Below are 27,459 nucleotides of genomic sequence, written 5' to 3' on the forward strand. Positions count from 1 at the left end.
GGTAAAAGGTTGGAAAGCAGATTAGAAATCCTAGGGAATGCTGTATTTCTTCACGTGGTTCCACTGTTATGGCTGTGTGTTGAAATTCAGCCTGCAGGATGTGATGTCATGCTAATAAATTAATGACTGGATTAATTTGAAGACTGGATAATAACCAGGGCATGGGTTAATAACCCAGGGAGCGTTTGGCCCTTCTGCTCTGATCTTCCCAGAAGTTGTGAGGTGGATAAAGCTTTGCCTGCCTCTGTCTTGCTGCACTTTTCACTGTGAGTATTATGGGGTGGGAACCTTGCATTCCTGCAGAGCTGACACCTCGCAGATGTTTGTTCCTGACACAGGCAGATGTGGGGACACATCTGGAGCTCCCAACCTTTGCAAGGTGCAGGTTCCAAACTCCGGGCTCACTGCATGTGCAGAACTCATCAGAGGTGAGCTGGAAGGTCCCTTCCAAGCCAGGATGGAGCCATTCCACGATTCTGTGTTCACTGGAGAGGAGCCTGTTGAATTTCCCAGCCTGGAGCACTGGTGTGTTGCTCTGTGAGGGAGTGGTTGTGGTGGCAGGGTGGCTTGTGGCAGGCAGAGGCTTCCCACTTTGGCACCCAGGGGAGGAGGGAACACCTCAGAGCTGTCACCTCTGATACCTATCGCTGAATCTCTGCTTTCAGATTCACTTTTGTTCCCAGAGAAACCCAAGGTTGGGGTTCATCTGTTCCAAGTGGGCTTTCTGGGCTGATTTAATTAACAGCTGTTAATGAGCAGTCTTTTCTTCCCTCTCCTTGTCTTCATATTCCCAGTTTCCAGTGTTAAAGGGCGTTCCATGATGTTTTGGAGACATGCTTTGTGGTTTGCCTGGCAGGGTGGGGCCTTATCAAGAGGGAAATAACAACACTGAGGGAAACAGCAGCACAGGAATATCAGTAACGGGATTCTTTCAGGCCTGGGTCACACAAAGCATTAATGACATTTTCTGCACCCCTGAACTGGAGTAACTATTGCAGTGACTCTGTCAAACTTTGTGTTTGGGACTGAGGTATCGTTGAGTTTTATTTTTATTTAAGAGCAGGAGGCAGCTGAGGGTCTGCAGCTGACTGAGCTGAAGTGGGTCTTGCTTTTGGAAATAACTGGAGGACACTTGCTGGTGTCAGTGCAGTGCCAGGATGTGTGCACACAGCTGGAAGTGCTCAGACTTGCTCGTTTCCCAGTACTGTCCTAAATTGGGATAGTTGGGATAGAGCCCAGTGCAGCTTGTGGGGTGTGTTCCGGTGTAACATTTGCACACCAGATGCTCCCTGTCCAGTTAGTGCTGCTCACTGTTGGAAAGAAGTGCTCAGGTGTTGTGGACTCTCTTTGCCAATCTTTGCCTTGAATTGCTGGATTTGGGGCTGCTGGAGCAGTGCTTGAGTGCAGAATGTGGTGTAGAGTTCTTGCATCCTTTTGTCTTTGTGGTGTTGATGGTCATGGAAGAGGCCCCACAGACTTCAAAGGTTCATTTATTTCCACAGACACTGCAAAGTGGCATGAGAAGAATTTGGAGAGCTGAACATGCTGATGTCTTCATAGCCTTAAAAGTGGGCAAAGAATTAAAATAAATAAAAAGAGGAATGGTTTCTGTAGTGCCTTCTCTGGAGGCAGTATTACCTTCTGGTCCTGAGGATTTGTTTCCTTTCCTGGTCTGCTTTAAAACCATTTCCTTTTTCATAAAAGCAGTGAATTACTCCATGGACATTTATGTGAAGAGACTGCTGAGTGCTTAATAACCTACTTATTTTATTTGGGCTGGACTTTTTAAAAATGAAGTGTTCAAGTCAGGCCCTTAGAAGACAGATTGTCCTGCCCGATTATCTTGAGCAAAGTACCTTTTTGGTTTTAATTGGGGTTTTTATTGCTATGATTTACAGTGGCAGGGTGAGGGCAGCACCGTTCCTGCAGTTCCTCAGACAAGAGGGAAGAGAAGGAGAAGGAGCAGAGCTATTCCTTATCTGGACACTTCCTTAGGTGCTTCCAGAGCTGTGTACTTAAATAATTCCTCCATGGAAGTGCTGATGTGCAGCAAAGCGACACGCTTTTAAGCACAGGGTTTAATACGAGTATTCCCAGCGTGACTCTGCAAGCATTCCCAAGTTTGACTTGCCACCTCTGGTGCTGCCTCTTGGCATCAGAGTGAGGGAGGTTTGTGGAAGGCTCAGAAGTGCAGATAAAATCACACACTTGGAAATCACCTCTAGGAGCAGTCCTTGTGGCTTTTCTGGTCTGCTCACTGTTCCTCCATGTCCACTGCCACCTCCTCGTGTCCACTGCCACCTCCTCGTGTCCACTGCCACCTCCTCGTGTCCACTGCCACCTCCTCGTGTCCACTCTTATGTCCTGGTGTCTGCTCTCATCTTCCCCTGTCCACTCCCATGTCCTGGTGTCCATTCCCATATCCTGATATCCATTCCCAGCTCCCCCTGTCCATTCCCACATCCTGGTGGCCATTCCCATGTCTTGGTGGCCATTCCCACATCCTGATATCCATTCCCACCTCCCCCTGTCCATTCCCACATCCTGGTGGCCATTCCCATGTCTTGGTGGCCATTCCCACATCCTGATATCCATTCCTACATCCTGATATCCATTCCCACCTCTCCCTGTCCACTCCCACATCCCGGTGTCCACTCTCACCTCCCCCTGTCCATTCCCACATCCTGGTGTCCACTCTCACCTCCCCCTGTCCACTCCCATGTCCTGGTGTCCATTCCCACCTCCCCCTGTCCATTCCCATCTCCACAGGCTCTGTCCTGTCCGATGAGCCCCAAGTGCTGCCTTGCTTTGGGAACCTTGTGCTGCATTTGGGGTTTTTGGTAAGGTGAGAGGGGAGGGGAATTTGGCATTCCAGCAGCAGCTGCCTTTGCCAGCTCAGCCCCCCTGTTTGTGTGTGCTGTTCCCTGTGCTCAGAGTGCAGGAATATTGTTCTGGCAAGTGTTGTCAAACTTGGATTCTCCTGTCGTGTGCAGATGTAATGAATTCCTAGAAACTTCAGGGAGGGGATGGAAGTGATGTAGATAGTTTATAACAACTGGTGATTCAGTCATTGAAGCATAAACTGGATTTTTAATATGCTGAAGAAGGAAACAAAGCTTGGCTTGGTAAAGTCAGCATCAGAAATTTAGGGGCTGTGTTGATTTTTCTTTTGTATTACAGTTTATGGAGAATATTTTATTTTTTCTCAATTAAGCTGCTTTTGCAAGGTGTGTCAGTCCATCTTAAATCCTATGTGGCTCTATCTGATGAGGGCAGAACCTTCTCCTGCTTTTGGGACTTCAGCTCCCCTTTTTGCAGCTGGGTTGTGTCATCCAGATTGTGTTTCAGATTGCGGGGGACAGGGACTGTGGGCATTGGGACACCCCTTAAAATGCAGGATTGTGGAGACTGGGACATCCTTCCAAGTGCAGGATTATGGGGACTGGGACACCCCTCCAAGTGTGGGGCTGGGGGGATTGGGACACCCTCAAACTTTAGGATTGTGGGGACTGGGATTCCCCTCCAAGTATGGGATTGTGGATTGGGACATCCCTCAAAGTTCAGGATTGTGGAGGACAGGGACAACCTTCCAGGTGTGGGGATGGGGGGATTGGGAGACCCCTCAAAGTTTAGGATTGTGAAGATTGGGACACCCCTTCAGGTGTGGGATTGTGGGGATTGGACCCCTCCAAGTGTGGAACTGTGGGGTTTGGGACACCCCTCAAAGTTTAGGATTGTGGGGACTGGGACACCCCTTCAGGTGTGGGATTGTTTGGTTTGGGAAACCCTCAAAGTTTAGGATTGTGGGGATTGGACCCCTCCAAGTGTTGGTTGTGGGGACTGGGACACCCTCAGAGTTTAGGACTGTGGGCACTGGGACACCCCTCCAAGTGTGGGATTTGGGACACCCCTCAAAGTTCAGGACTGTGAGGATTGGGACACCCCTTCAGGTATGGGATTGTGGGGATTGGACCCCTCTAAGTGTGGAACTGTGGGGTTTGGGACACCCTCAAAGTTTAGGATTGTGGGGACTGGGACACCCCTCCAAGTGTGGGTTATGGGGATGGGGAGGATGCTTTGCCACATTTCCTTCCCCTTTGTTTAAGAACCAAACACTGAGCAGAGCTGCAGGGGAGGGGAGGGAGGATCCTCATCCTGCAGGCTCTGGGGGACGTGTCTGGCTTCTCCCCAAGCTGGCTGTGGTCAGGCAGGATGCACATGGAGGCATCCCAGTGCTGCTCCCGGGTGTCACTGTGCCAGGGCTGTGTGACCTGCTTGTCCTGCAGGACATCCCCCTGCATGTTTACATCCAGAAGTGCAGCCAGGATCCTATTTCCAGGCTCTGCTTTTCCCAGCAGAGCTTCCCTGAAGCTGGAGTCAGGGATCAGCATCCCCCCAAGGGCAGGGCAGGGAGGGAGAGCTGGCTGCAATTCCAGCTGGGGGTGGTCCCATTCCAGTAATTAGGAGGAATTAATTGCTTGGCCAGAGCCCCAGGATACTGCAGATGGCTTTTAGAGGGATGGATCAGATTCCTGATGCTGAGGTGTGTCCAGTTTTGGGGAGGTAGATCCAGAAACTGTATTTTTGCCAGATACGAGGCCAGCTGGCTTGTCAAATCTGCAATAGAAAAGTTTCTTTAGCTGAGAAATGGGATATCTTGCACTGCTGATATTTCTGAGGACAAGGCAGCTTAAATTTCTTGCTTGTGTTGGGAACTGGAAGCAGACAATCAATCCCTGTTTTGGGCTGTTCGACAGAAATGGGGACAAACAACCATTTTCAAATGGGTTTGTTTGCTGTCATGACTTTGGTGGTTTTATGCTGTGCTCCTTTTGGTGTTGTGTTCCTGTTATCCCTTTTGAACAAGGCATCTGTGCACTCCAGGGAAGGTCTTTCCTACTGATAGTGACAACTTGCTTCTGAGCACAGGATTTGTCTGCAGCCCCAGCAGCACTTTCCCACTTTATGGAAGATTTAGCTCAATTTCCCACCCTATTTTCTGTTAATTTTAAGCGAAAATATGTTGCTTTGTTCAGGTCAAATTTGCAGATAACACTTGTGGAGCTCAGTTTTTGTCTTTCCTGCCAGTGTAGTGTTTTTGCACCTTACATAAATCATCTGATGAAGTGTTGAAGCTGAAAGAAGCTGTTGGGCGTTTACAAAGCTGATGGAAAACTTGAGTAAAGGATGCTTTGCAGGAAATGGCCTCCCAAAAAGGGAAGTAGTGCAAAAGCCAGTTATATTTTCCTTGTTCACAGACTTGTTTGGAAGAATACTATTAATCCCTCACATCTGTGCAGGTGCAGCCTTCAGACTGGGTATTTTTAACAGGAGCAGACCACAGCAGGGAATTCCCTCCCCCCTGTTCGAATTCATTATTTTGGTTTCTTCAGGGAGCTTGTGTGTCTTTCAAAATCCACAGTTTGGTAACTGGGTGTCAACGTTTGCTACAGAAACTTTCAGGAGGAAAAGGGGAAGGCAGCTTTTGCTGAAATACCCAAACCACTGTAAAGTGTTGGGCTGGGAATGGGTGGGACTGAAGGGGTCAGAGTTAAATCACAACCTGGTTGTGTTCAAAGTGAAAGTGGAACTGTTCCCTCATTGCTGTTGGGGTGGGTGGGGAGGGAATTCCAGGAAAACTTGTGGAATTCAAGGAAAGCTGTGGAATTCCAGCCAAATGTTTGCTGCAGAATAGCCAGTAGCACTTTGCCAGGTGCCAGATCTCATGCTGAGAGTGCATGGCCAGGTTTGCCTGTCCCAAAGGGCTTTTTCCATGGTGAAGGCAAAGCCTTAGCTAACAGAGCATTCTCCAAAGCTAACTCTGAAGGATATATTTTTTAATATAGAATTTCTACCTGTATACCCATCAAAGCCTGGGAAATGGCCATCCCTTACCATTTGTTTACCTGCTCAGGAGGATTGTTGCAGCAATGCCTGAAAGAACCAAGATTAAAAACAGGGTGTGTTGTCCAGAAAATACCTTTTCCAAGTTAAATTCCTTCTCCAAGCTGATGGCTTTGAGGCCAAGACTGAGAGTAAAAAAGCTTGGAGCATGTGAAACAAATTTCTGCTGCAAACTATGGGAACTCTGAAAGTTGACATAACTTCTGTAGCTGGAAATTTCAATTTATTTAATTTATTTTGTTTCCTTAGGGCTCAGCTGTACTTGTTTTGTCGAGTTAGTTTATTTATGGACACATTGTGCTGTTCTCCCATGGGGATGACCTCTCAACTCCAGCAAGTCATCTGCCACTTGTTAATGTTGGTGTTAAACCTGTTTAAAATCTCTTCCTGAGGTTTAGAGGTCTTTTGCATCGGACTGAGGGTGTATGGATGGTTAGCACAGAGCAATTGCTACTCTTATAGCTGCTTTCTAGACTAATTAAACACAAACCTGATTGTCACAGGTGTCATCCTGTAGCTTCACCTGCAGCAAATGAATCGAGTGCAAACCCAGCATGAATTCCTTGCCCTCTGTGCATTTGTGTGCAGGTGGCTCATTTATTCTTTCTTTGCAGTGGCCAGAAGAATCTTTTCCCAGGAGACTCGCAGGAGAGAAATGTTCCTGCTGGATTTGATGTGTGGGGCAGCTGGGGGCAAAGCCTTGCTGGGAGTTTGAGGTCTGTGGTCCCTCCCTGAGCGTGACACCCTGGCAGGAACTTTCCTGCTCACCTGCCAGGAGGAATAAAGCACTCCCAGCACATGGAGAGCACATCCCCTGCCTCTGGACACCTGTAGCTGCACTTGCTGCCTTCAGCTCCCTCCTGCTTCCCTCTGATGCCTGTGGCACCGACAGAAAAAGCAGCGTGTGAGACAATTTAGTGTAACAGCAGAAATGCTGCCTCACTTGAGCTGCACTTAACCCCTGGCTTTAAGTGGCTACGAGAGGTTTGTGAGACGTGCTTGATGCATTTAAGAAATAAAAAGCCTCGCTGTGAGAGGGGAGGAAGGAGCTGCAGCAGAGCCTCAGGCTGGTGAAGGCACTTCTGGGTGTGCATCCCTTCCTTGCTGGCTGGCTGAGGTGAAAATGGGCTCTCCAGCAAGAGAGCTGCTTCAGGAGGAGGTGTGCTTGGTCGTGGCCAGTTTGCTGATTTTTCCTGAGTTTCCTTGTGCAGGAAGGTCACGAGGTGTCTCTGCCTTTCCTGCCTTGCTGCCCAGGTCTCACTGTGGAACTCTTGCTCTGATGTGGTGTACTGGGTTTGGTTTCTGCCTTTGGACAGAGTTTCACTGATTTCTCAGTTCTCACAACAGACATTTCCTTGCTCAGCCACCACTCAGGAGTCACCTGCTCAATATTCCTCCCCCACACCTGACCCAGCTTGTTCAATCCTGTTCTTTCCCTGTGAAGCAAGAGGCAAAAAAGCAGCATTTGCTGTAGTTCACAAGGCTCTCAGATGGATTTAGGTTGGAAAACACCTCCCAGACCGTGGAGTCCAAGCTGTGCCCCATCCCCACCCTGTCACCAGCCCAGAGCACTGAGTGACCTCCCTCCCCACCCTTTCCAGGAAGAAATTCCTCCTGATGTCCAACCTGACCCTCCCTTGGCTCAGGTTTTATGATGGTGACAGGCTCTGTAAGCAGCTTGTGACTGCTGGGAAGCCACGTGAGAAGGTGACATCCATGTGCCAGTACAAATCTTGGCTCCAGAAATACTCAGTGTGAGGTGAAGGTGTAGCTGTTTTAACAAAACACAAAGTGGAAATGTTTAATTCTTGGTGTTTCCAAGTTTGCTTGCAGCTGTTGTGCCTGTGCCCATCCTTTTTTTCCATCCTACATCAGGAGTTATGACCTAAAAATAAACTGTGTTGTGCAGAGGAGTGGGAAATGAGACAGCATCACTGATTTCAGGTTTTATTGCTGTGTGTATGCCATGTGCTGAGGCTTTCTGCTGGTCTGGGAGCTCCAGCTGGGGCTGAGCAGTGCAGGCTGTCACCACCCAGCTGGGACGGAGCTGATGCTCCTCTCCTCTCTGGCCTGCTGTTAATCCAGACCCTAAATTAAAAAAAAAACAAACCAAAACCAAACAACTCAGGATTTGGAGAAGGCAAATAGGTTGTTACAGTTTCCCTGAGGTGAGGATAACCCTTGCAGATCTGTGAAAGGGAAGGGAACAGATTTATTTGCTGTGCTGCCATGCTCTGCAGTGGCTTGGAAAGGTCCAGGTGAGGTGGCCATAAGCTGCTCTGTCACCATTGAAACCACTGAAAGGGCACTGCAGGGGGGTTTGCTCTGCCTCTGCTGCACTGGTGACTTCTCTGGGACAGTTGGGCCATTTCACTGGTGTTTGGAGGAGAAATGGAGCAGACAGTGAGGCCTGAAGGTCACTTTTGTATTCCAACCTCTTTGCTTTAGCGTTGACATTAAATTCATGGGTACAGGGCTGTGAGAATCCAGGGCTTCCCTCTGGCTGCCCTGTCAGGCCTGGGACCCTGGCAGGGGTCAGGAACCCCCCTGGACAGAGCCCCGAGAGACACTGTCTGTGATCTCTGTCCTTGGAAAAGAGTTTTCAATCTTACAGGATGAATTACAAGCTTTGAGTGTTTGATAAGAGTAATAATTAAATGTGACACGGGTGCAAAAGTAAAATTTTAGATTTCTAGATTAGGGGTTCAGAGGGGACAAGATGGAGGAAATTGGGTGTGTCTTGTCCTTTTTCTCCTTCTTCATGCCCTCCATGTTTCACTGTAGTGTTGGCATTTTTCTGTTGGTTCAGGCTGGGGACACACTGTCCAACGTAGGTGACAGATATTGGCACATTATTGTAAATATAGCACAGGTAGTTTGTGGTATTTAATGTTTGTAACATCCCACTGAGGACAGAGCCCCACACGCTGCCCTGCAGGACAGAGCTGCGGCAGGGCAGCAGAACATGTTAGAGATAAACAGAATAAACAACCTTGAAACCAGCACAGACGAATTATGGCTTCTGCTTTGGCAGCGGGGCTGAAAGACAGAGACTTTCTACAATCTCGGAATCACCAATACCCACAGATTCTAACACAGGGCAGCTTTGCCTGCTGCTCTTTGTGCTTTGGCAGCAAGGACTGAAATCTCTGTTTGAGCTGGCAGCTGGCCCCAGCTCTGGTGCCTCTTGCACGATGACTTCTGTGTGGTTCAGAATTAGGCATCCTCTCCCCACAGGTTTGGAAAGTGTCTTTGGACAAAGAGGGAGAGGGATCTCCTTTCTAAAGGTGATGGTGGTGCTGAGTGAGCCTTTTGGTGTATGGCCAGCCCGCCTTTCTGCCCCTCCAGTGCTCTCAGAGGTGTAAAACTGTTCTTTCCCCTCTTTTTTTAACTTCTCTTAAACTGAGCATTGAGGATCTTGTGTGACTTGCTGATTTTGTAGTCTGTACCTCAGGAAGTGCTGCAGCTGGCTTGATGTGTTGCATTTAGGCAAACCAGCTAATTTTGGTACTTAGCATGCCTAGTGTAACTACTTTTCTCCCAGGTGTAAGAAAAAAAAGGGAATTAAACTCTGGTTTGAAATCACACCAACCAGGCAAATTCCAGCTTGGAAGACACTAGGAGTAAGTGAAGGTCTGTGTGGGTTTTTTTTTTTTTTTTTTCTGTTTTTACTTGGTTAATTCTACTTTTGCAGTAGAAAGAGATAAGTCCATTGATTAATTAAGCAGTAAATGCATGTAAGGAACTGGTGCAGACCCAGCTGGTGGTTGGGAATTCCCTGGTAGGGGAACAACAACAAAACCATATCCCAAGAAAAACATGGATCTGGAGCTCTGGGGTGGTGAGCCTGTAGAGACAGATAAGGATTGAGCACAGGAAAATGCTGTAATTGATAACTGCTCCAGAACCAGTGGAGTGGCAGATAACTGTCCCTGCCCTCTCCAAGGAGCTCCCCAGGCTCAGTAGCCTGGCCTTGGCAACAGGGCCCAGCACATTTTATTTCCTCTGCTGAAACAGGGAGCATGTCTACAGCAGCCTTTAAATGAGAAGAGTTTTGAGCTGGAAAACAAGCTGCTTTTAGGCAATAACATTCTAAATATTCTTGTCCTGCAGTCCTGTTCCTCTGGGAGAACCGGGATCAGCTGAATTGTGATTGTTGTTTGATTGTCATGCTTTTGCCTCTGGTGACCACTGTGGTTGATTCCTCTTGCTTTAAACAGCAGCCTTGCTGAGTGCTTGGGGCAAAGTTGTGTTTTAAGGTGGGTATGAGTGTTTTAGGGCTGAACATGAGTGTTTTAGAGTGTTAGGGAGGACAGCAGGTGATCTGCAGGCTGCAGGGAAATTCCCTTTATTTTGATAGTGGTTTTCTAGAGCTGCTTACTGGGGAAGACCCCATAAATTTTGGGTATCCCTGCTGCACCCTTAGGTTCTTCCTACTGTTTGATCAATTATCTGCTCTGAAAAAAGTGAGCAAGACAGAAATGACAGCCTTGCTTCATCTTCAACCTTGCTGTGGCAACCTTTTGCAGCCCATTGCTTAGAGATGACCCTTTTTGTTCGTAGCTTTGCTTTAGCAAAATAGGCCTTCATGGCTGGAAAGCCTTAAGGAAAAAAAAATTCTGGCAATATCTGTAGGAGTTGCAGTTCTTTGCTGTGCAAATGCTGAAATCTACATCTTGCTTTAATGTTTCTCAGAGCTAAAATATTTTTGGATAAACAAAGCTTTTCACATACTGTTTAAAGTGCTTACAGGCAACCTTTACCCCCAGAGAGGAATGCAGCCATGGGGAAAAGTGCAGTGGGAACAAGGACCTCTAACAGACTTGATGGCCAGGAGTGGGATGGAGTGGGGCAACGTGTCACATTTAAATGTTAATTTTGATTGGCATATCACATTCCAAGCCCTTTATTGTATGAAAAATTATTGGCATCCGTAACCAGTTTATTTTTTATTTATGGAAGAGTCTGCAGCCAGCTTTTCTCCCCCAAATCTCCACTGGATATTGCTGGGTAAGTAAGTAGGAGCAGCTAGAAATGTGCTGGAAAATCGCAGTGTGGCATCTTAGGAATCATGGAGGAACCTATTGAGATAAAGTCTGCTTTGCTTCCAGAGGAGAAGCACATTTCTGGTATTTGCTGTTTTACAGTAAAGAATTTCCAAAGTCTCTTCCTACATCTTATTGCAGAGGGGAAGAGTTTTTCCCAACCTGGTGTCTGTGAGAGAGCAAACCCTCCTAACTTATTAATGTAATGTAAACATAGCTGTGTGGCCTGGGAGCCAGAAAAAAGGATATTTTTGCTCTTCTGTGACTGAAAAAGGTGGGATGAGGCAGGGCCTGGAATCCCAAGGTGTGGGCAGTGGCACGTAGACTCCTCTCTGTAGGGACGTGTCCAAATCCTTGCCAGAGAGTGTTGTAGGTACAAAGAGTTTCAGTGGGATCGAGTTGCAGGGAGTGGGGGGAAGCTGAGCAGCTCTTGGGATGAGAGATTTCCCAAAGGATTCCTAAATCCATGCTCAGCAAGCTCCTGGAGCTGAAAGTGGCCAAAGCCTCAGGCAGAGCCTTGTCTGGTTGGGGCAGTTGAGCTGCTCTTAAATGTTGATTTAACTGCTATGGCTGAGCAGCTTTGAGGGTTAGGGTTTGAGTCATGGTTTTTTTTTTTTTTTTTTTTTGCTTCTTCTCTGTGTTTTTGCTTGTTTGTGGTTTTTCTGTTGCATGAGGCTATGAAGGAAATGAAAACCCTAAAGCTTGGGGTGACTGACTTTGGGGTTTGTAACAGTGGACCTATTTCATTTCAACCCTGACTTTTCATTGAGTGTTTGCAGCACCAAAGAGAATCTGCAAAAAGTCATCCCTGGTCTTGGGTGTTCTGGCTCCTTCCTAAAGATGCCATGGGGGCTATACTTTCCCTTTTCCCATTTTCAGCCTTTCTTTCATGGAGTTTTCTTGGGAAGGAGGGTGATTTGCAAAGGTTAACAAGGGATAGCTGCATGCCTGGAAGTTTGCTGGTCTGATATCAGTAAAATTATTGTGCAAATCCTCACTTTACATGAGACCCACATATAGATGGAATGATATTTTAAGTGCTCAAAGATGCCTCCTTTATAAATTTAAGTGCCAGCAGCACATTCTTTATACTCAGAAGGTCTTTTAATTGCTGCAGTAACTTGGGGAGAACTGCTTGGGCTCCTTGTGAGGTATTTGCCACTTGAGCAGAATGTGTTTAGGTGTGTTTTTTCCCCTCTTCAGTGGAGCTCTCAGGGTTCTTCATGGAACAGGTTGTTTTTAGCTGTCCTGAGAAGTATCCCCAGGCCTCCCTGCCCAGGAGAACCACAGCATCCTTGTGGAATTGGCCGTGCTCCATGTGTCCTTGGAGCGAGCTCCGTGCCCGTGGTGACGCAGGGCAGCCCACAAAGGAGACATTCAGTCATCACCAGCTCAGGATCCTGTCTTCCTGAGTCTGGACTAATGCTCTTAACCCTGCTGGGGCTGGAGGAGCAGCCAGCAGATCTGGGCTGGAGCCCTGCTCCTTCCCTGTGCTCTCTGCAGGCTGTAAATGTCTCTGTCTCTCTGATCCTCCCTTTGGGATCTGCAGGGAAGCACCAGCAGCCATCCTGGTGTCTCTCCACCTTCCCAGGCCATCACACCACTGCTCTGCAGGAGTCATGTTCCACTTAGTGAACATCCTCCTAGGAATTGTTCTGGTGTTAAAAACTTAGAAATCTCATGGTTTCTCAACTCCCTGATCCTTGAACACCTCTTTTTCCTGTCCTTGCAATGGCCGAGTCTCAGCTATTACCTGTTAAAAGGTGGGATATGTCTGAGGTCCTGTTGTTTCAAGGCACTTGCAAAATGAGAAGAGCTAAGTTTAAACTGCTGTGGCTCGTTTCTGAATCAGTGGGTAGCTTGGCAGGGAGGCTTTTGGCTGTGAAGTCTTGGATTTAAGTACAGTGGGAATTCTGACATTATCTACAGGTCAAGGGGAGCCATTTCTGTCTCCATCTCTTTAGCAGGAGCATGTAGACCAAGCCTGTCGTGGAGTCCTCAGCTTTTATCCCACCCTCCTGAAAAACCAGAATAGGTACCAGTCACTGGAAAATGGTTCATGAGATGCCAAACACCAGTTTGATTGATAAAATTAAGCTGTATAATAAGCAATATGAAGCGGTTCCTGTTGGTGATGGGCAACAGGAAACTTCTGTGATGTCACTGCAGTCCATAACTCTGGTCATTCCCTGAATTCCTGATCCCTAACATGTCTAAATGATCAGAACCTGGATTTTTATCTTGGTGGGTCTGGCTGTGAACACCCTGACAAGGCCCGACAGTGAGTAGTTGCACTGTGTTCCATCTTATTAATATTTTCTGACCTAGCCATAATTTGATTTCTTAGAATTAACCAAATTTTTATCTTCAAAGTATTTTTGGGTGAATCTGAAGAATTCTGAGCATCTCACCCTTTGGGGACCGTTGAAAATATCAGTGTGTACCAAGTCACTTCTCAGTGTCCAGACATCCATGGAGGGCCAAGATTTCCATGGGGCACTTAGCTCCCTAAGGGGTGAGAAGGGTCATAACAACACTGGGGCCAGGCTTGTGGAGAGGAATGTGCCCTGGAAGGTGTTTTTTGGAAGGATGAGCAACAATAAGGTGGGGGAAGAGGTCTAGAAACAGGAATGATTATTTTGGAAACGGGGAAAGAGTCTCCTGCTGCAGAGGTCAGGTGTATTCAGATCACCATGATACTGCAAGAACTAAGAAGAAAAATAATCCCATGAACAAACCCTACTAATTCACATAATTATGTTGTTGTTGATTGCAGTAACAGTTTTTTCACTTTTTGGGACACTAGGAATGAGTTTGCGTTGTGCTGGCAGGTCTCCTAGCAGCTTCCCCTGCCCAAAAGATGGAAGAGATGTTTCTGGGCTGCCTCCCTGAGTTCATCACTGCACTATTTAGTGGTTCCCTAGTGCAGATCTGTCTATTAAACCAAATGAGGATCATTCCTTCCCTTGCACATTACTATTAGCTGGATGATTTTATTGTCTCTGCAGGAATAGAGCAGAGACAAGCAACTGTAGATTAGGAACAATTTGCAAAATAGTTCCGTGATTAGCACGCCTGTGGAGATGTTTTTCTGTGTAAGAGCTGCACCACAAATTTTACTGGCTCCCTACACTCAAAGAATTAACTGTGAGGAGGATTAAATGACATCCTAGACATCAGCTAAACGTCCTCTCAAAATCCCTTACGTTGTCTCCAAATCAATTAATTTGATTTCTTCAATCTATGAGCAAACTGGGTTGGTGAACTTGTGTGAGTGATCTATTTAGGCTGAATTTCTCCAGAGTATTTTAAAGAGCACTTCAGTACTGGTGAAATGGTGCAAAAAAAAGCATTGAAGTTGGAAATATCCTGTGCCATGCTCACACCCATGGGGGTGCCTTCTCCAAGCATCATTCTTCAGCTGGTTAATCCAGCTCTTACAGACATTCCTGATCCCTGCTGGTTAATTGGAATAAGAAAACAAGACAAGAGCCTGCTCTTGCTCTTTTGACCATGGTGCTGCTTGTGTGGATGTGGGAAGGAAAAGACACAGGAGAATCCTCAACTCCAAAGCTTTGCTGATGAACAGCACAAGGAGTTCTGTAAAGTCTACAAAAGTGGCCCTCAGCACTCAGATGTGGCCACTCAGCTCTCCTAAATCCTGGTTTGCTTGTAATTCCATGTGGATAATAAGGATGGTAGCATTCACCTGGGAAACATCTGAGTATTAGTAAGAGGAATCATGTGCTCTCTCTGGGAATCCTGCAGGTCTCCACTGGCTGTGACATCTCCAGGTGCATCAGTCAGAGATGGAGCTCCCACTCTGAGCCTGCTGCAGGCTGTGCTGGAACACTGTGCTGGAAAATGGGGAAACTTCTGGGAATAAGCCAGCAGAGCTCTGGAGGTGTTTGGGTCCCATTGCCTGGTGGTTCTGAGCTGTGCTGTGACACAAAGAACAGGGCTGGTGGTAACTTCACTCATTGATCCTCACAGCATCAAAACCTCCCGAATTTCTTCTCAGCTGTTGCTCCGGCACGAAGGAAACGCTGTGGCTGTCAGAGCAGGGGGTGGCACAGCCAGAGCTGAGTGTGGTCACGTTACATGAATTCACAGAATCCCTGGGTTGGGTTGGAAGAGACCTCCAACATCATCAAGTCCAACCCAACCCCAGCACCTCACCTAACCCCTGGCACCCAGTGCCACATCCAGTCTGTTTTTAACACATCCAGGGATGGTGACTCCACCACCTCCCTGGGCAGCCATTCCAGAACTTCATCACCCTTTCTGTGAATAGCATCGAGCAGGATGCTTTTCCAACTTAAATAATCACTTAAATGTGATTCTGTGGCACAGCTTGTCATTTATGTGCAGATATTCCCTGGCTCGGCATCACTTAGCAACTCCAGGAGCTGAAGCGTTTCCACAGGGATGCTGAGTGTAGGGAAACAGGGCCCTGAAGCAGCAGCTTGTCCCCAGCAGAGCAGCAGCCAGTGCTCTGCCAGCAGAAGGGTGGCCCTCAGGGAAGGGAGGAGTTTGGCATACAGGCTCCTTGATTTGGGGAAAACAGACCTTGTGTTTTCTGAAAAGTGTGTTAGCAGCGTTAGTGTTGGGCAGTGCTGTGTGTGCCACAGGACAGACGGGAAGGAGCTCTAATCAAACCCTGCCATGCAGTCCTGCTGCCAGCACCCAGACTGTCGCTGTGAATTGCTCCTCCTGTCCTTTCTTCAGCCCAGAAATCATTCTGGATGTGGCAGGCTCTGTCCTTGCAGGCTCCCTGTGCCCTGTGCTGGAGAGGGAGAGGCTGCAGCAGCTGCGAGGGAGCAGCTTGGGATTCTCACAGCAAATGCTGCTGATTCACAGCTTGCTCATCAAAAACGTGTTTGTGTCTGAGCAGCACTGAGTGCTCTGAGATCCACGAGAGCTGTCATGGCTGGAAGAGGGGGCACACAGGGTGTGGAGCCTTCCCTTCCTCCTGGGGCAGCACAGGCGGCTTCTGGGGGCTCCCCAAACTCTGCAGATAAGCCAGCGTGATACGGCTGGGAGGGCTGCTCTTGTGAGATAATGGCCAGTTACTCATGGAAACTGGCCCTTCCTGGCATGGGTGACACCTCTCATGGTCCTACAGCAGGCAGGGGCTGGCAGGGCTTTCCCTGGCTCTGTCCAGATGGACAAAAGCTGTTTGATTTCCAGCCTGTGGCACAGAAGAATCTTCTGGGATGGGTGACACCTCTCATGGTCCTACAGCAGGCAGGGCAGGAGGCTGGCAAGGCTTTCCATGGCTCTGTCCGGATGGACAAAAGCTGTTTGATTTCCAGCCTGTGGCACAGAAGAATCTTCTGGCCTGCAGGTGGAGGTGCCTGGTGTCCCCCTCCCCGCAGCACTCACTGAAGGTGAGGCAGTGTAAAAACTGAAAAGCAAATTTTCCAAGTAATCCTAAATGTAGCTAAAAAGGAGTCTCAAGAAATTAGAGTTACCAGGCTTCCAGATACTTGGTTTCGTGGCAGGCAGCTCCTTGGGTTTGGTGCTGCATCAACAAGCAGAATTGGATTTATCTATCCCTCCATCCTCTCCAACTTGTATTTGAGTGGAAATGCATGAATTGTACTAATGTGAATGGAGCAGGGAGACCTCTGCTTTTCCTTTATCTAAGAGTGAAAGCTGGATTGGAAGAGCCCTATGGAGCACAGGGCTAATGCTATTCTGAATCTCCACCCTGGTTTTGTGTCCCTTGGAGGCTGGAGGGATGGGATGAAGAGTGGGTTTGCTTCCCAGGGCAGGATGAGTGGTCTGTGTGCTCCTGCTGGCAGAGGTGGGCACAGGGATGGGGAGAAACCTGGTCCCTGTGTGCTGCCACTGAGGATTTTGGCCACGAGCATTTTGGGTTTGCTTCTCTTTGCTTCTTCCTCTCTCTCCTAAATGATCTTGGTTATCTTGGAGACTGTCAGAAAAGGCTTCCAGCCTTCCTCCATCATAGCTTGTGTGATGAAGAGTTCTGAGCCAGGGTCACTTCAGCAGCTCCCTTCAGGGAAAACATTGAGGTTAATTTCTTTACTTGGGGCTCCACATGGCAGTGTGTATCCCATGAGTTTTCTGGATTGCTCTTATAGTTAAGAAAAGGTGCTGTGGGTGTAGCAGGGTGGTCAACAGCCTGTTTGTTGTTCTGGGGGTGGTGGTCTCTTCCAAACCTCATCTAGGCCTGTTTGGACACAAGGATATTTTCTTTTTCTGAGTACTGTGGGAAATACTGTTTTTAAAATGCAGGTGCTCCATCCCTGGGAGTGTCCAAGGCCAGGTTGGATGGAGTTTGGAGCCACCTGGGATAATGGAAGGTGTCCCTGCCATGGCAGGAGAGGAATGAGATGAGCTTGAGGTCTCTTCCAGCCCAAACCATTCCATGATTCTATGTTAGCATGGCCTTCCCTGTATATCCAAACTCTTGTTAGACCTTGAGGTCATCTTCACACTGTAACACCTCCTGATGCTTTAATGAAGGCTTGCTGTTAGCTCCACTTCTCAAATGTCCTTATTTTTCTTTGTTTGCTGTTTTGTTGACAGTGACTCTCATGACTATGTGAGAAGCTGCCAGCAGCAGGTCTGAGCTTTGATTCTCCACTTCAAAATGAGTTTCTAACCTGATGCATCGAGTGCTCTGGCTAGAAAAGCAATTTCAGGTAGGTCAGTGCATCTTGCATTTTGCATTTTCAAGCACATGTGTTTTGGAGTGGTATATTCATTCAGTACCTTGTTTACTGTGACCTGAATTGGGGCAAGTTCTTGTATTGGATATGTTGGAGATTTCACAAACTGTCTAGCTCCAGTATTAAATTGTAAAATCTTAGGGAAAGACGGCTGAAAGATCCCTTGGATCTGTTCCTTCTGCTGCTTCCAGGAAAGGATGACTAAGAGCAGAACTTGAAGATGTAGATTGTGGATAAATGCTTCCAAAAGTCTGCTTGTAAGGAAACCTTTGCCCTTCTGGTTGTGGAAATTTGAGTGATATACTGTGTAGACAGCCAGAATGGGGGCTGAAATACCTGTGTTCTGTTCCCAGCTCTGGCTTGGGCATAGATAAATGACCTGCCAAGAGAGAATAAATAAGGTGTATGCCCTTTTTTGCTGCATGTATTTGTGTTTTTGTCTTTAGTAATCCTTTGAAGCTGTGTGAGGATTTGCTGAAAGGCATCTCATAAGATTTGTCGTGGTTTTGTTCGGTTTGATCCGTGCTGGAAAGCTCCATGACTGATTGAAGAGGTAGAGGGGAGGTGTAGTGAGAAACAGAAAATAAAAGTGGAGTTTTGGGTGTAAAGATTCTGAGAAAGAGTATTCTAAAAGCTGTTACTTGTTTGTGTGCTGCCCCAGTGCCCAGCACCTTGAGTGAACCAAGTCTCTCATGCCTCCCATCCCTACTTGGGAAACCTTTTGCCTTTTTCCTGAAAATGTTCTGAAATATTGGGGAGCCTTAACTGGCTGATTTTTATGAGAGGCTGTTGTGGGAGACAGAGCAGAAAAGCACCTTTCAGTTGGAATTCTTCCTAATCTAGATGAATTCACAGACATTTGTCTTTGGAAAATTTGGATTTAGCCCCTCTCCTGTGGCTGTCCCAGTACTGCATCTCCCTGGATCTCAAAGGCTGTATAATTAAGATGTTCAGTGGCTTTTCCACAGAATCAAGAAATACCACCAGAAATCCTGAGAAAAATTATATGACTAAACACCAAGGCTGCTGAAATAGAGGGAAATTATAGTTTTGTGTGTCACAGGTCAGATGAATGATGAGCCGGTTTTTTGCAGTTGTTGCTCTCTGAAAGCTGCCTCTGGGTCACTGTTCTGGACAAACTGTAATACCAAGGCTTGTTTACAGCAATTATGAAAAATTCCTACTTTCCCCACCCTTCTTCAAGTACATGAGTGTTGGGGGCAGGTGACACTTTGAGCAGACACCCGAAGCTCCTGTCACTGTATTGATTCAGCTTCTGTTTGCTCTGCATCAAATACACAGCAGTGATGAATAATGCAGGCATCTATTACTTAAAGTTTAATGCAGCTTTAATCAGGGTTGAACATCAAGAGGTGCAGAGGAGGCTGCTCTGCTCTGTGCTGAAGGGAAAAGATTCCAGCCAGGTGTGGCTGGGTCTGTGTTGTTGGGTTGTTCCTTTGTCCCCTGGGCTGGCCCTGCTGAGGGACCCCAGGGCTGTGCCCAGTTCTGGGCCCTGGAGGGGCTGGAGCGTGGCCAGGGAAGGGAAGGGAGCTGGGGAAGGGGCTGGAGCCCCAGGAGCGGCTGAGGGAGCTGGGAAGGGGCTCAGCCTGGAGAAAAGGAGGCTCAGGGGGGACCTTGTGGCTCTGCACAGCTCCTGCCAGGAGGGGACAGCCAGGGCGGGTCGGGCTCTGCTGCCAGGGAACAGGGACAGGACAAGGGGAAATGGCCTCAAGCTGTGCCAGGGGAGGCTCAGCTTGGACAGCAGCAGGAATTTCTCCATGGAAAGGGTGAAGTAGTTCTTATCTGTATTACAGCCTCACAAACTGTGAGTTCTATGGCACTTCACTCTAACAAGCTAAAAATGGAGCTCCAGCTCTCTCTACAAGACCTTTTAAGGATAAACTGTCCAATTAAGAAATGACAGCTAAATTATTTTTACTTTTAACCCAATAACCAACCACCCATGGCCTGCAATGTGGACTTTTTTATCCAGTTACACAAAACCACCCAAACCCATGGAGAAGAAGATGAAGAAGGACCAGCCTCTGCCCCAAAACCTTCATCCTTGTTTATATATATTACTGTATTCTAAAACCTTAAAGTCTAAATTTCCCACCATGTGATATTACACACTTCTATTCAAACTACACACTCACAATCCCAGTGCTATCAATCAATTTTAGAATTAAATTTCAGGCCTTGCAGGGGCTCTCTTGCAGGGAGCTTTGTAGTGCCCATCCCTGGAGGTGTCCAAGGCAGAGCTGGAGGTGGCACTCAGTGCTCTGGGCTGGGGACAAGGTGGGCACTGGGCACAGCTGGGACTCCATGGGCTGGCAGGGATTTTCCACCCTAAAATAATTCTGTGATTCTGTGGCGCAGCTCGTCGTTTATGTGCAGATACTCACTTGCAGGTGCCTTGGTGTCTGTGACCTCTGTTTTTTCCTGTATTTATCTCGATGTGTAACAACACAGGTTCTGTACTTGTGGGGTCAGAGAGCATGTGAATGACTCTGCTGTGATGCAGGGATCTCACAGTGGAATATCAAGGCACTGCTGTCTCTTCAATGGCTTTTTTTCCTTCTTGCTATGAGTATTATTTTTTTAAACAAAGGAAAAACATCCCTTTCATCAATTGTTCCCTTTGCAGAACTCGAGCCTTAAAATAATCCAGGAAGCCTTTTGTTATATAAATATACTCATCCTCCAGCTTGGCACGGAATGTGCTTGACAGAGCTGCTTGCTGAATTCTGTTTTAAACTTGAATTTCAGTGGCTATGAAGGAGAAACCCTGGGCTCAGAGAGCAAAGCAAACACTGATTGCTGTGTAATCACAGTGTAACAGGGACTATTTAAAGCAGTGAGAGCAGGGCTTTGTGCCTGGAACTCATTTTCTGTGTCTCAGTGATTTTTGTTTCAGCTTGTTACAGCCAGGTATGCTCATACCTACCACATTTAGCTCCATGGAAAGAGAGCATATGTGCAGTCTTTTGAACATATTCCTGCTTAAGTTGTTTGCTCAGGAATAGAATTGTTTGTGAATACAGCAAGGGCTTGGACTGGTTAACAGTAAATTCCAGTGCAGAACACTCAATGGTGAGATCTCCCTTAAGTGGGCAACAGGTGGCTAAAGCACATGTTTAAATAAAAAATGAACAAAACATCACCACCAAAAAAAAAATCCCACAAACTCAAAAATCCATCAACCACAAAAATTCACCACCCTGTGAATTGCTAACAATCTTTGTTAGAAGTGGTAGCTGTTTCCTATGCATGTAAAAGCACCTTGGGGGAATTTATGAGTCATATGGAGTTTTTCTGTGTCCTCTGTAGGCCACACTTTGATTGTGACATTGGCTTTTCAAGTGACACCTTTGGTTTGTTTTGCTGCAAGCCTGAGCTTGAAGCTGCTGCTGACTGAGGAGGTTGGACTCAGTGGTCTTGGAGATCTTCTCCAACCTAAATGGTTTGATGAATCCTCCCAATTTTTTCCAGATGCATTAATCAAAACTATCCAGAGAAGTAGGGATGTTAAGAGGATGCTGCAGGATGTGCCTGGGTGGTTTTGGTACAAACAGGGACAGCTTCTACCATCCCAGGTTTCTTCAGGCCCCATCCAACCTGGCCTTGGACATTTCCAGGCATGGGGCATCCACAGCCTCTCTGGGCAATGGCATCTTTGGCACATGCCAAACTAAAGGTTTAATGGAATTTTGGAGCAGAGATTTTATATACTCTGTTTTCAATTTGTCGAATCAATCAAGTTGGGTGTTGGTAGAGGTTTTTTAGTCACTTTATTCAGTGGCTTGGCTTGTTCTGGGTGCTGTGGATGATTTCCTCCTTGTCTCCTAATTTATTTGCCTTCAGACATGTAGCTGCTCCCATGTTTCCTGGAAAATGGAAAGGATGTGCTAGCAGGAAATGGCTGCAGTTAATGAAAATAGGTTGTACTTGCTGATGATTAATCCTTAATCCAAAAAGGGAACGTTCCCTCTTCAGCTTTGTGGCCTGAATTAGCATCTGACTGTTCCTTTGTCCTGAGGCTGGCTCTGAATGACTCCGGGATTGATTCATGGCTTAGGGCCCCCAGTAATAGGATTTCCTGTAGGGTGTGTCACCAGTCCTTGCCCAGGTTCAAAGGGAAATTGGGTTTTCCCTCCTGTTTGCATCTTCTGGACTTGTGCCCCTTGCCTTTGGCTCCCTTTTCTCCCTGACTCTGGAGCCCACAGGTTTCAGCTGGGATTTAAGGCTGCTGCCATTCCAGCTCCTTCCAATGCCTCATCCTCCACACAAGGCACGTGGGGACAGGACAGGCCGCCTTCTCCTTGGGTTCAAGAGTGAACACAAATAAATTTAGTGCATTCTGAAAGGCTTTCGAGGGCAGCACTGCTCTTTTGCAGCTCTTTTTGCTTCCTTTGAAGGCTGAGCAGCCACCACTGAACTCGGGGCTGCAGTGCGTGACTGCTCCCTTAACAAGCAGTTAAAACATCAGCTATTACACTGATGTGCAAATGTTATTTTGTGCTGAAGTCATGCTGGAAATAGTTCAAAATGTCTTGTTTATTTGGATTCACGAGGGGCACGCTGTCTTGCTGAGCTCTAATCTTGTTTTGCTCTCTGCTTTCTTTGCAATCAGCAGAGCTGTATTCAAACCACGCTGAGAGATTTAAGGCACCTCTTGCTCTGCACCCTGGGAGCCACAGACCGAGGGCAGCACCCTGGGTTTGTGCCTTTTGGGAAAGCTGGGGTGTTAATCAGTTGTTTTCCCCCAGCCTCAGTCCTTAGATGGAACAGGCTCTGTTCTGTGTTGAATTAAACCCTCTGCCCCTGTGCTCAGGTGAGACACCACCTGCAGAGCTGCCCCAGCACAGGAGGGACCTGGAGCTGCTGGAGAGAGCCCAGGGCAGGCACCAGGATGGGCAGAGGGATGGAGCAGCTCTGCTGGGAGGAAAGGCTGCACAGCTGGGATTGTTCACCTGGAGAGGAGAAGCTTTGGGGTGACCAGATTGTAGCTTGAAGGAGGCAACAAGAAAGATGGAGACTGTACAAGGGATGGAGTGACAAGGGGGAATGGCTTCCCAGTGCCAGAGGGCAGGGCTGGATGGGATATTTAGAAGGAATTGTTCCCTGGGAGGGTGGGCAGGCCCTAGCACAGGGTGCCCAGAGCAGCTGTGGCTGCCCCTGGATCCCTGAAAGACCAGGCTGGACAGGGCTTGGAGCAGCCTGGGATGGTGGAAGGTGTCCCTGCCATGGCAGGGAGTGGAACAAGATGAGCTTTAAGGTCCCTTCCCGCCCAAACCTTTCTGTGATTCTTTTAAATATCTCTTACTGGATAAGCACTGACTCATTTGGTCATTATCTTAATGACAGATGCGCTTGTTTAAAATGACTCCACGTTTTTGCAGTTTTACTGTTTAGCAGATAATACAGTTATTTGGATTCTTGCACAAGATGCTTTGTTTCGGTTCACTCCTTAAATGTTTTTCTCTGTGTTTGCAAGATGCATGAAAATGAAAAGGTTTTTTTCCTGGCCTGAGCTGCCCTGCCTCTGCTGTCCCCGTTCCCAGGGAGGAGTTGCAAGGCTGTCAGCAGCTGTTCTGACAGATTTTCATGTACTACTAAAGAAGACAAAAAGTTACACCTCACGTATTTTGCTGTGCGGGGATAAATAAACAGCAAAGGGTGGGGGAAATATTTCATTATGAACATACTGAGGGATTTTGTAGTGCCAGCACAGGGTGTCTGCTCTGTCACTAGGGTGTCTGTGACTGTCCCAGCTATTCAAACTATGTGTGCATCCCTGCTACATCCAGGCAAGTTTAAATATCCTCCTGTCCAGAGCATGCTCCCATCTCCAGGTTCCTCCCTGCCCTTCCCTGCCTTGTGGAGCGTCCTCACAGTCATCTCCAGACACTGACACATCATTAAATTCCCCAAGCTTTGCTAAGAGTTTCTTGGAAAGCTGCTGCAGCCTGGGGAGCTCCCTGAGCTGTGTGTGGCACATCCAGAAAGGCAGAAAGGTGAGGGACAGGCTTTGCACAAAGGCTGTGTCATTATTAGGATATGTTAATGGGGTGGTTCAGCTGTTCTGTGGGTGCTGGTGCTGATCCAGATGAGCTGAGGCAGCTCCTTGTGTCTGCCCTGCCCAGGTCCTGGTGGTCTGTGCCAGCTGGAGTGCCCTGCCCTGGTGCTGCTTCCCAAATTCAGGCAGCACTCAGCTTGCTCTCAATGTTTTGTTCTGCTTTCCCTGCCTGTGTTTTGGTCTCTGGGAAGCTTCTCAGGGAAGGCAGCTGAATACCAAGACACTGTCTCCAGCTCTGCAGTTTTACTGATCTGTTTGAAGTCCCCAGACAGTTGATCAGGCAAACTTGCTGCTAAATGGATGATCTAATTCCTGGTGAATGCTGTGATCACATGCATTACCCTACATCACAGAAACAATTTGAAAACCAGTGCGTACTCCTCAAGCTGTCAGCTGTCTTTCAGCACCCTCCTTGTGCTCTTTCATCTTTAAATGCTTGTGCTGAAGCTCAAATAAACTTACCTGTCAGCAGCTGCAGGGATGTCTCTTCTGTCTCCAGCTCCTAGCTGTAGCTGGCAGTTTAAAAGCTGTTTACAGAGGACATAAAGCAAGGAGCTCTTTTGTAGCTGCTGTTTCTCTAAATGATTTTTCTTACACTCCACTAATACTCAGCACAAGGTTGTGTTGGTGCTTTGTGAGGGCTGCTCAAAGCCAGCACATGAGTTTTGTGCTCAGAACCCCTGAGGACATGGGCAGGGCAGGAAGGTTTCCCTGTACAGAGGGAAAACAGGGTGGGGAGATGGTCTGGAGAGAGGTGACATCCTGAAAAAGAATGGGACAGAGCACACAACAACCTGACTGCCTGAAGAGTGCCTCCAGCAGAGGAATGCTGTTTCACAGCCCACAGATATGTGGTTTGAATTTTACAAGGGAGAACTCTTTTGAAGCCTGAAATTCAAATCATTAGGGTTGGAAAGATCTCTGGGATCATCAAGTCCCAGCTGTGCCCAGTGCCCAGAGCACTGAGTGCCACCTCCAGCCCTTCCTGGGACACCTCCAGGGATGGGCACTCCAAAGCTCCCTGGGCAGCCCCTGCCAAGGCCTGAGCACCCTTTCCATGGAGAAATTCCTCCTGAAATTCCATATGGAATTGATGCCTCAAGAAGGCTGACCTATAACAGAGGCCAGACAGAGTTTAAGAATAAAGTATGGATTTATTAATAGGATCTCCTCCATGGATCCACCTTGGGCAGCACAAGAGCCCAGCCAGGGCTGCACCCAAGATGAACCAAAATGGTCACAAAATGCACGAGCGCTCACAGGGGCTCTCACTGGGATCAGTTCTGCTCCATTTCCACCTTGGAGTCCATTGTCCAATTCCAGCTTTAGCCCAGGCAGTCCCATCCTGCTTGTTTTTCTCTCTCCAGCCCACGTTGTTTGTGCTCTTGGGCCTGAGATTTGGATCATTTGTCCTTGGTCCCCAGCTAGAGAAGGAATTGTTTTGTCTCCCTGCTCTGTGAAGAGAGCTCACCATCCCTTAATGTGAAGCTCAGACCTACACACTAAAGCAGCACAGAATGTGAAAAATATAAAAGCTAAAAGCTGAGGCATCAGAATATCTAAGAGTCTGTTTTTTGTGGACCTGTTTATTCTGTCTTCTCAAGGGGAGGTTCTAGATGGTAATTTAAGTGAAATCCCTGCTCTCATCCTTCCTTTCTGTTACAGCATCCAAAACTCTGCAGCAGGAGTACGTGACAAATTGCCCCAAGGAACAGCTTCATTTTTACACCACAGCCTTGCAAAAAACAAGTCTAAAAACTTCGATAAGTGAGCTTAATAAAACAGCAAGTATTTGTTTGCATCCTTCTGCTTCTTGCTTACCATCCTTGTAAAAGTCATGCTAAATCTGAAGCTCTTCTCTGTTTACAAAAACCCACCCATTGTTTCCATGTTGATGCACTGGTTTAGTTTTATCTGGAGAATTCTGATACTCAGCCAGGGCCTGATTCTCTGTGGTAATTTGAGGTAGAGTGAAAATGGACACTTCAAAGCAATCCTGTGTTGTCATCCTGTGAGTTTGAGATGCTGAAAACAGGGAAAAAAAATTAAAAATCTGTGTCCCAGCAGGAGTTTGAGGCTACAGCTCTGCCCCTGGGTGTACTGTGATTATTAATGACACAGAACTGTGGGGACTGTGAGCAGCAATTGGTTACTAATAAAAATCCAGGTCATTTTCTGTGCACCTCCTTAGGGGTCAATTTGCTGATGCTGCATGAGGAAATAATAAATATAGGTGACCTAGGTATGTGTATTTATTTGAAGTTTTATTACCAACAATGATCTTCAGCTGAGTGGAAGAAGGCACATGCACAGCCAGGGATGTAGTTAATTCCTTTCTCTGCTGCTCTGGTTTAAGAAAAGATTTTTAAGTATCTGTTTCAAGATATTGAGAGGTTACTGCATTTTGCAGGCTCTTTCCTGTCTCTAAAGCCTAATGCTTGTTTTCTGCAACACTGGCAGAATGTAAAAACATTATTAGTTTTGGGTTTTATTCTGCTCTTGGGAGGCTTTTTTTCTGAATTGGGAGTTTTTTCACTGCAAATAGCTGCAAAGTCAAAGTAGTAAATGAATAAATATTGTTAGGGAAGGAGTAGATAACAGAAGAAGCTACAGTAAAAATAATTATAAAAATGACCTTTTTCTCCATGATTTTGCATGTCCTGAATCCTCCATCTCCAAAAAGAAAAAGGTTCAGCAAAGGACAATGAAGATGATCAAAGACACAGAATAGCTGTTTTATTAAAGGAGATAAATAAACTTTGTCTCTTTAACATGGAGCAGAAATGATCATGAGGGGAAGAAGTGAGGAGAGGAATGTTAAACAGTTTGGGAGCTTTGCATCTTTCAAAGAAGATAACTGTACCCAGGCCTTCCTCACTCAAAAAAAATCCCCCAAAAACATCAAGGAAGGAAGCAATGAGCTTATAAGAGGGAAAGCTTTTCTTTGGTGGTGTGCAGTTCTCCAGGGCTGCCTCAGCTCCTATTGCCCTCCTTGGCCCAGGAGCCTCTGCTGGCCCAGGGACAGCTCGGTGTCCCCCAAGTCCTTCCCCACAGAGCAAATAACTTCCTTATTTTCCAGCACAGCCCACAGGGGCAAATCAACAAACTCAGCAGTTTTCAGAATAAAACAGTATTAAAAATTTCCTCCTACAAGTGTAATAAAACAGCCTTAAAACCAGCTGCTGTTCTCATGCTATAACATGGAATATGTTTGTTACAACTTTTTGCTATTCCTGTAGGTTTAAATCATCCACATTCCCATTGCTTTCCTCCAGCAGCTCCTCCCCAGCCTGTCATGGTGCCCAGGGTTGTTCCTGCCCAGGTGCAGGACCTGCATTCCCTTTCTTGAAAAAGGTACCATTGTCTTTTTGTAGAAACCTGAATCTTCCTTTTCTGAGCAGGTCAGAAATAACACCCAGCTGTTGTGGAGCTGTGTAACACAGGGGCTACAACCTGGAGTAGCAGATGACATGTGGGATTTCTTGGCTTCCAGATGATTTCCTAGTTTTGGTAGGTAATGGAAAACAGGCGAGGAATAGCAAATGATTCAGGTGATAAAAAGCTGGTGTTGAGGAGCAGATGATAGCAGCAGCTGTCTTGGCTGATTGGGCTGTGTTCCTTTCCCAAAATTCTGCAGTCTGGAGCGTGCTGGGAGCGGGTGGGTTGGGGTGGCAGGGTGCCAGCTGGTGCTGGGGTGATGCTCAGGTTACCCTGGTGCACTGGAGGCAGATGG

The 27,459-nt window shown here is 47.2% G+C and overlaps 1 protein-coding gene across 4 annotated transcripts in view; it reads left to right on the plus strand.

The window, feature by feature from the left end:
* The window catches only part of SGMS1 (sphingomyelin synthase 1), an 89,256-nt gene that overhangs the window by 7,829 nt on the left and 53,968 nt on the right, over nucleotides 1-27,459 (plus strand). For 2 of the 4 annotated variants that reach the window (XM_030275739.4, XM_041716996.2), the window contains exon 2: nucleotides 17,505-17,620. The exons of the other annotated variants lie outside the window; for them this stretch is intronic. The gene's annotated coding sequence lies outside the window, so the exon portion shown is untranslated. The remainder of the gene's footprint in view (nucleotides 1-17,504; nucleotides 17,621-27,459) is intronic. 4 annotated transcript variants of the gene reach the window in all.

This window comes from Taeniopygia guttata, chromosome 6, assembly GCF_048771995.1.
Source record: "Taeniopygia guttata chromosome 6, bTaeGut7.mat, whole genome shotgun sequence".
NCBI lineage: Eukaryota > Metazoa > Chordata > Aves > Passeriformes > Estrildidae > Taeniopygia > Taeniopygia guttata.